We start from the raw sequence: 9,235 nt of genomic DNA on the forward strand, positions 1-9,235 counted from the left end.
GAATGTGAAGAACAAAGGGCAAATGAAATCAAACCCATAAATTTTAACAGCCAAGAATATAGAGAGAAGGAAGAGAGAATTCTAGAGAGATAAGTGAATTTTTAGAAAAATGAGAGAATGAGAGAGGTTTTGGTCGAGTTTAGGGGTTATAAAGAGGGTGAGAGGGGACAAAAATTTGAAAGAGGAGCGTTTTTGGTCGGGCTAGATTCAAAATTCGAAATTCAAATCGAGTTGACCATTGACCCGACCGTTACCTTTGATCCGATCGGACGGCTGAGATGAACCCGATCGGGTGGCTCAGTATGATTCGATCGGACGGTCGAGATTGACCCGACCGAATCGCGTTGACCCGACCGTGTGCGTGTTGACTCGACCGAATGGGCTTGTGAAATTGGGTTTTAAGGCCCAAATTGACTCCTTCTTCCTTGTTTCCTTATCTTGACCCAATAACACCTTTCTTCACTCACAATCAAACCTGAAAACACATCAAACTAAAAGGAACATCAAATTATAAAAAACTTAAAGAAATATGTACAAGGATATTGTTGGGACTTCCTCCCAAGTGAGCTAGTTTATAGTCACTAAGCTTGACTTGGTATAGTCCTCACGAAGTGGTTGAACAATGGAGAGGTTCAACAATTCTCTCCAATGCTAACGACCAATGTATCTGATACCTCTTCCTTGCAGCATATCTCTTCTTGAAAGTAAGTACCCTCTTTGCTTTCCTAGAAGTCAAGATGTCGTTCTTCTTCTTCAACACCACAGTTTCCTCGGTTAACCCCTGAATAGTGGTTGCTAGCCGCATTAAGTCTTTCTTGAGAGTCTTGATCACTTGGAGTTCAACACATGTTGGAGAAGAGGTCGAGGTTTCTTCTGTTTTGAACGTTGTGCTTTGGTATGGATACGCCATATTGATCTTCATCTTTGTTCCTCTAGCAAGATCAAGGGTCATGACCCCCATTCTCATATCAATAACTGCACCTGCTGAGGCTATAAATGGTCTTCTGAGAATTAGTTGATACTGCGATTCTCTTTTCATCTCGAGAATCAGAAAATCAGTGGGAATCTTTACTCCTCCAACTTCGACAAGGAGATCCTCCAGTACACCTACGGGTTGTCTTGAGCTCCTGTCCGCCATCACAATCGTCAGGCTCCACGGTGTAAAGGTTGTATAGCCCATCCGCTGAGCTATTGAGAGGGGCATTAAGCTAATCGAAGCGCCTGAGTCGCATAGACACTCATTGAAGATCATTGATTTGATTGAGCAGGGGAGTGTGAAAGCTCCAGGATCCCTCATCTACTTGGAGAAGCCAGAATCCTGAGAGGGTGGAGTCAAACTCTTCCTCTGATGCATTCTTTTCAGTAGAACTTTTTTGAGAATCTCCCTGTAGGAGGGAATGTTGGCGAAAGCATCCACTAAAGCCTTCATCTAATCATTCCCTGATAGAGAATCGAGACTGTGGTTATATTCTTCCTTGATTTCGGCTTTAGATTCTTCTGGATAAAGTAGTGGTCTTCGATTCGAGGGCTTGGGGCTGGTAGTTCTGATCGGGCGAAGAGGCTCATCGGAACTTAATTCACACAACCTGTCAGACAAACAGCGTACACGATATCGGGCCCGATCGGATCTGTGGTACCCTTGATCGGACCGATCGGGTCTATGGTAGACTCGATCGGGTTCGGTGTTGGCACGGTCGTGTCTGCTGTACACTCGATCGGGTTCACCGTGTAGGACACAAGTTTGGGCTGAATCCTCCCCCTCTTGAACCTCACTGTCCTCAGTGATAATTGGGTATGGATTTCCCAGGGTAATAGCATGAGCAGTAGCAAATTCTTTAGGGTTCATGATAGACTTTCCTGTGAGTTGGCCGGAAGAAGTGGAGGTTTGGTTGCCTTCCATGATAGCTACTTTTTTGCTTAACCAATCGAACTTCTGGTTGAGCTCATGTATAGATGCATTCACATCGTTTCGAAGCTCGGCGAACTTGTTGGCTTGATCAAGGCGGCTGTTGTTCTGTGCCTGGAAAAGCTGATTAAGTGTTGTTTGAACATCTTCAACTGGGTATGCATGAGTAGGGTGCTGTTGGAACCCTGGAGGATGAGCTATAGGTTGTTGATAAGAACCTTGGGACTGTTGTTGAGGTTGAAAATCTTGTTTTTTATTAAAGCCAACAAATGGCTTGTTTTGGAACTGTTGTTGTTGAGGCGGATAGACTTGATCTTGAGGGTTTGCAACGTTGGTGCTTCTATAAGAGAGATTCGGGTTGGGTTTATAGTTGTTGTAACCCTTTTGGTAACCTTCTTGATTCTGGATATAGCTCACCTCCTCAGTATTATCACAATCACCATCATTAGGTTGGAAGGTCTCCTCCTCTTGAACAAAAGTGAACATTCTTCTGCTGGTTCATCAAAAACTTATCGAGCTTGTTGTTAAGTGCCTTCATATCCTTCTTATACTTGTCCTTTTGGTCTGTGTTGCCCTAAACGGTTCTGTCATAATCCTTGTTGTACGGTCCATCGGACTGAGCGAGGTTCTCCACAAGTTCCCAACCAGCTTCAACATCCTTGTTTAGAAAATTACCATTGCTGGAAGTATCGAGAAGTAGGCAAAACTTAGGTAGTATCCCTCGATAGAGAGTACTAAGCAGCGACTCATTGCTGAAACCGTGGTGAGGACACTGTGATTGATAGATTTTGAATCTATCCCATCCTTCATAAAAGGTTTCGTTGTTGCGCTGAGCGAAGCTAGAGATATCGTTCCTCAATCTGGCGGTTCGTTCATTGGAGAAGAATTTTGATAGGAATGCTTTCTTACATTCCTCCCAGGTCATGATTGATCCTGCTGGCAATGACTTCTCCCATTGATGAGCCTTGTCGCCTAAGGAGAAAGGGAACAATTGCAGCTTGAACCCGTCTTCGCTCACCCCATTGATTTTTGTTAAGCAACACATTCGATCGAACTCATCGAGGTGATCGAGAGGATCCTCCGTTGATAATCCATGTAATTTATTTCCTTGTATCATTGAAATGAGGCTGCTTTTTATTTCGAAGCTATTGTTTTGTACTGCTGGCGGGACTATCCCTTATCGAGTTGTGTGGTTTTGTGGGGCATCACCTGGTCCGATTAGGGTTGGTACCCGTGGTTAGGCTTGATCGGATCTGCAGGTGGCTCGGTCGAGTGCAGATTGTAGCTCGGTCGAGTGCAGATTGTAGCTCGGTCGAGTGCAGATTGTAGCTCAGTCGAGTGTACCTGAAATGCTAGACAGACAGGTAGCAAATGTAGAAATCAATGATCGAATAGAAACGAAAGTAAAAGAACTTGATCTAGATAGAACTGGGATCCTAAATGGAACAAATAACATCCAAATGGCAGCGGCGCCAAATTGAAACAGGTATTTTGTATACTCTTGGAGTTCAATTCCTCAATGCGATGTAGCATAAGAGGTTATCGGTCCAAATGGATGTATTGTAAACAATCAAGATATAGCAGAACTAATCAAGTCAAGCTAAGTAATTGAAGGTTTAGTTTAAAGAGCTTTAATGCATAAAAGTAAACTAAAGAAGCAATATCGAAAGCAATAAGTAAAAGCAGGTAATCAATCAGATAAACAAAGGGTCTTAAGGATGGGCTAATGGGGTGATGAATCCTCTTAATCTCTTTGGGATGCTTAACATGCTCAGATAGATCTATTCCTAGACAATGAACCACTTAACCTAATCAGTCCAATCTCTTGGCAAAGATTATCAAATCGATAGCACTTCCTAATCTCAACTTTCATTCATGAAACATACTATAAATAGGCATAAAGAACAAGCTCATTAATGTCAATCTACTCCTTAACAACCAATCTCTTGGGTAAGTAAATAGATCTCTGGCATTAGTTGATCAGACATTCCATTTGAACACTTTTTGAGTGCTGAAATGTCTAAGATCTAATCCCACATGGTTAATGCTAAGATAGCATTAAGATCTCCAAATCCATAAGGTATCTACCTAAATCTATACTTAAGCAACCCTAGAAACTAAGATTCCTCATCACCTAACCCATCCTCTAAACCCAGAAAAACTACTCAGATCTGGAGTTCATCATGAAGAACACAAACCCAGAAATCATTGAATCTTGCATAACTAGACAGATAATGATCTAAGGAGCAAAATAATATAAAGAAGCAACTCCAAATACTCAATAGATCAAAAGATATAAAGATTACAAGTTTCTGGAAATGTTTGGTGGCTACAGAGAAAAACCCTAATTAGAACACGTTTTTGGCTTAATAACCTAAGAGGTCTATTTATACTAAAGGCAGGAAGCCCTAAAACACAAAAAGAGAAATTACAAAGTTGGTTTAAAGAGATCTCGGTCGGGTGCATGTTGGGCTCGTTCGGGTCTTCTCTCGGCTCGTCCGTGTTCAGCTTCCTCCTGTGAGTCCGGGTGCATGATCGTGCTCACTTGGTCGGGCTGGAAACACTTGATCGGGTCCATGCTTTGCAGTATCCGAGTGTGCCTGTTTTTGCTCTAAAATGCAGATGATATGCAAATACCTATGCTAAAGATCCTAGATGCGAAATATAATGCAAAGAGACTAGAAATCCTAAGAAGTAGAGATCTAGACATGCAAATAATGCACAAAACATATGCTTAAGAGTATAAAAATATAGGGTTATCAGTGCTACTTCTCAGGAGCCACTGGGTTAGAGGCAGCTAACCTAGTAGATCCTCTTACCAGAGTTCGGACGGCTCAGGAGAATGATGCAGGGCTGGTTTAATGCTTTTACGGATACAGATTCAGAGTATCAGGTTGAAATTCATTTCTTTGAGTTCTTTGAGTATCAGAGTATCACTCAAAGAGATGAGTTGATACACTCCATATTTACAGCTTTAGTAAGGGTTTTAGTATCTATGTTTCAATTGTATTTTCATTGTGTTTTGTTGCATTTAGTGTCTAAGTGAGTCTTCTTGCCTTTTAGAAGTCATATAGTGTCTTTGAGTGTGTTTTAGTGCGTTTTGGGTGTTGGGTGTCTTTTAAGTCATTTCAGGTTAAGATAATGGAAGACACATGTTTAAATGTAAAGAGGAGAATTCATGATGCAGAGTCCAGTCCAAAGTCCCTCAAAGATCGACTCAGATGTAGGGTTTAACTTGTGATTTAGCTTTGAAACTCTGAACTAAAGTAATAGGAAACCGAATTATCTTTCCGACGGTGGTGGGTTCAGGCAAATCAAAGTTACGGTTCATAAATTATGACTGATTTAGTGAGGGTATATCCACCCAGAACGAAGATAGAAGCCACAGAGAATTACAATCGACCTGTTGGTCGATTGAAAACTTGTTTTGGCGTCTGTTTCACTCCAACTGACCATTCAATCTACCTATTGGTCGTTTAGAATTCTCTGTGACTTCTATTTTCGTTCTGGATGGATATACCCTCACTAAATCAGTTATAACTCATGAACCATAACTCTGATTGGCCTGAAACCACCACCGTCGGAAAGATAATTCGATTTCTTATCACTTTTGTTCGGAGGTTTAAAGAAAAAGCACAAGTTAAAGCCTTCATCTGAGTCGATCTTTGAGGGACTTTAGACTGGATCTGCATCATCAATTCTCCTCTTTGCATTTAACCATGTGTTTTCTATTATTTTAACCGGAAATGACTTAAAAGAAACCCAAAACGCACTAAAACACACTCAAAGAATCTATATGACTTCTAAAAGGCAAAAAGACTCACTTAGATACTAAATGCAACAGAACACAATAAAAATACAATTGAAACATGATAAAAAATGATACTAAAACCCTTAATAAAGCTGTAAATATGGAGTGTCTCAACTCCCCCAGACTTGTATTTTCCTTGTCCTCAAGCAAACAATCTAAATAAAGGCCAAGAGAAGAAGCGTGAAGGAGGAATTCAATAACCACAAAATATCAAGCAAATGATTCAAACGAAAGTCCTCAAAGATAGTTTAAAGATGCTTGAATCAATCATCATACTCTCAAATATTTTGTCATACTCATGTTAATGCATAATTCTAGTTCAATCTCAAACTATTAGCAAAGACTCACAATCAAGTTTAAACATCTCTTTCACATTCATTAAGGTGTTTGGTGCGGTCTCGCAAATGGAAAACAAATCGATCTCAATCGGTTTGGGTAAGGCTTTTTAACGTGGTTTTGTCAATTTCTTTCTTTGGGTGACTAACTCTCAAACAAAGGAATGCTAGACAATCATAAAATGTATCTAAGACCAAGAACAATTCATGCATACAAGGGTTTTAACTCTTGTTATTCTACCCATCTTAGATATAACTTCCTAATCTCCACCCTTTTAGCACTCTCTTTCTTTTCTTTCTTTTACTTACACCCATTGGACACTTTTGGTCTCTTTTATTTTGAAACCCCAACCTTAATGATCAATAACTTATTATTTACTAGCCACCTAGGGAATCCTTTCTTAAATACTTAACCTTTTCTAATCTCTTTTTCTTTGCCTTTCTTTTGTCCCCAATGCACAAAGCTTTGCAAAACTTGTTCTTTTCTCTCGGAGACCATCTTACACAATTTTTTCTTTCCTTCTAAGAGACTAGAGCTTCCTTTCTTGTGAATTTAACTCCCTAGGGACTCCTTTTAAAACCAATGATCAAGCCTTCCTTTTCAACATTTCTTTCTTTTCTTCTCTCACACCCAAACCAATATACTCAATAAAACCACTTCATCCTTCCAATCCCAACCTAATAGCTAGCTTCCAATTTTCCAAACCCTAGCTAAAACAAGAGTCAAAACTTGTTGTTCTCAATACTCTCAACATTTTATGATCTATAACAGATTCAAGAAGAGGCCTCACTCACAAATGAATCAAGGGCTTGAAAGAAAAAGGGTAGGGTTTAAGGCGGGGATTACCTCTTCGGGTTATTTCAAATATTGGTAGAAGATATAATAACCCGATTTATAAAAATGACCATGAGAAAGAATTCAAGTTTCATAAGCGAGAAGATTAATATTCAAGTTAGTCCGAATTCATAGAGATGCTTCAAAATTCATCTAAGTTTCACACAAGAAGAGATTTCTTTCGAAAGATACAATGGTCTAAGCATGAATTTTCATTTCATTCCAAAATGAACAAGCAACAATGAACTATGATCGAGGGCTTTAATTTCAGTCATAAGATTGAATTTCTACAAGGCATATGAATCATCACTTCCAATGCTTATGCAAATGCAAGCTAGATGCTAGTAGACTCAATCCTAGAGATAGAAATGACTATGCAAAACTACATGCATATTTTTGGATTTTTCAAATGTTTCAAATATTTTTGATTTTGCTCAAAACATAGCTATTCACAATGCAAGACGCAAAGAAATGAAAAAAAAAAAAACAGATCATTAGATACCTAGTCCCTCCCCCAAACTTAATTCACACTGTCTCGGTGTGATAAAAAGATGAGGAATAGACTAACAAAAAAGAAACTGAAATAAGACAAAAAGTGGTATATACAATTGAAGGTTAGGCCATACCTTGGCCTTAGTTGTGAACCTTAGGGAGGAGAGTGAGAGGAGGAGGAGTGGAACTCCTTGTTAGCCCATTTGGAGGGGTTGCAAGAGTATGGAGGTGGGAATGGTTGGATCGTGTTCCACCATTTAGGTTGATGGTGATGACCCTTGAGAGGAACTCTTGAAGTCTATCTTGGTCGTTTTGAAATTCGGGTTGGATTCTTTCTTAGACACTTGCAAAAGGTGTGGAAGAACCATTACACTTAACATTATACTCAATTGTTCCATATATTAGCTTCAAGGGGTGCAAGCTCATGGTGTTAAAGGAAAGAACAAGGTTGGGAGGGTGGGCTTTTTTCTTCTTCCTCTTGTAGGCTTCAAGGCCTCTCTTAGCTTTACCTAAATACTCCTCTTTACCATTGCCTTTAAACTCATCAAATAAAGACGCTAGACACTCACCATCAAAGATGTTTTCATCAAGCTTTATGGACTCTTTATTCCTCACATGAACAACCTTGATCTTTTCATCTTGATAAGTCAAGTCTCTTGTCACTTTCTTACTCTTCATATCTTCATTTTGAGAAGCCAAGCTAGTGATCTTACCATTAACAGCATTGTATATCTCATCCATCTTGTTGTGCATATCGACACATCTCTTACCAAAATCCATATAATCCTTAGTTTGGCCTTTTAAAACTCGATTCAACATGATATTCACTTCATTATCTTGAGGATGAGATTGAATATAAGATTTTCCTTGGTTTGAGAATTGAGACCTTGGTTTGAATCCTTTCTTTTGTTAAACTTGGAATAATCCCTCTTGTGAAAATCTCCATGTGTAACTGTCTTGTGGGATCTCTAGAGACGATTGATCACATATCTCATTGCACCTTTGATTGCTTTCGGCCAAATTCTCAACAAGTAACTCTCCTTGTTCGATTATGATATTTACAAAAATTCATTTGCTAGCCATGTCCAATCTCCATTTTGGCTCCTTACTAATTCCTCTATATAAAATACTAAGGGTAGCTTCCTTGTTGAATCCATGATGAGGGCAATCTCGAATATATTCCTTATGTCTTCCCCATGCTTCATAGAAACTTTCATTGATTCCTTGCTCAAAGTCCATTATGTCCTTCCTCACTTTCGCCATTTTTTTGCTTAGAGTAGAAGTTAAGAAGGAATATTCTCTTACAATATTCCAAGAATTGACCGAATGTGAAGGTATAACACCCTCCCATCGGCTTGCTTTTTCTCCAAGAGAAAATGGAAACAAAATGAGCTTGATACTATCTTTGGGCACACCTAAAATCCTAAATGTGCTACACAACCTCTCAAAGGAGTCCAAATGATCATATGGATTCTCCACAGCTAGTCCCAAGAATAGAGAGCCTTGAATCAATCGAAACAAACTTGGCTTGATTTCATAAGCATTAACTTCTATTGGAGGAGGTTGGATTCCATATCTTGACTCATGACAAAGAGGAACATCAAAGCTTCCTATTGTGGTTGTCTCCTCTCGAGCATAATTTGGATTTACTCTCAAATCTTGAGGTTGTGGAGCTTGAATAGTTTTAGTAAGAATGTCCACATCCAACACCTTAAATGACCTTGACTTCCCATTCTTCTTATTTTGATTTGAGTACCTTCGAAAGCACAAGTGGATCAAAGAAGACAAGTTAGTAACAACAAACAAAAGAGAGCTCATCATCTCAACTAGATGTGTGAATCTAATCATATACACGA

At 39.3% G+C, this 9,235-nt stretch overlaps 2 non-coding genes across 2 annotated transcripts; both read left to right on the forward strand.

Annotated features, from left to right (window-relative positions):
• Nucleotides 1-2,661: 2,661 nt before the first annotated feature.
• LOC111831279 lies at nt 2,662-2,768 on the forward strand. Its single transcript, XR_002834533.1, has one exon. It is a non-coding gene; the product is annotated as a small nucleolar RNA R71 (small nucleolar RNA).
• A 5,761-nt stretch (nt 2,769-8,529) lies between these two features.
• On the forward strand, nt 8,530-8,636 carry LOC111831277. Its single transcript, XR_002834531.1, has one exon. It is a non-coding gene; the product is annotated as a small nucleolar RNA R71 (small nucleolar RNA).
• The last annotated feature ends 599 nt before the right edge of the window (nt 8,637-9,235 follow it).

This window comes from Capsella rubella, unplaced genomic scaffold (genome assembly GCF_000375325.1).
Source record: "Capsella rubella cultivar Monte Gargano unplaced genomic scaffold, Caprub1_0 scaffold_4, whole genome shotgun sequence".
NCBI classification, from domain to species: Eukaryota; Viridiplantae; Streptophyta; class Magnoliopsida; order Brassicales; family Brassicaceae; genus Capsella; species Capsella rubella.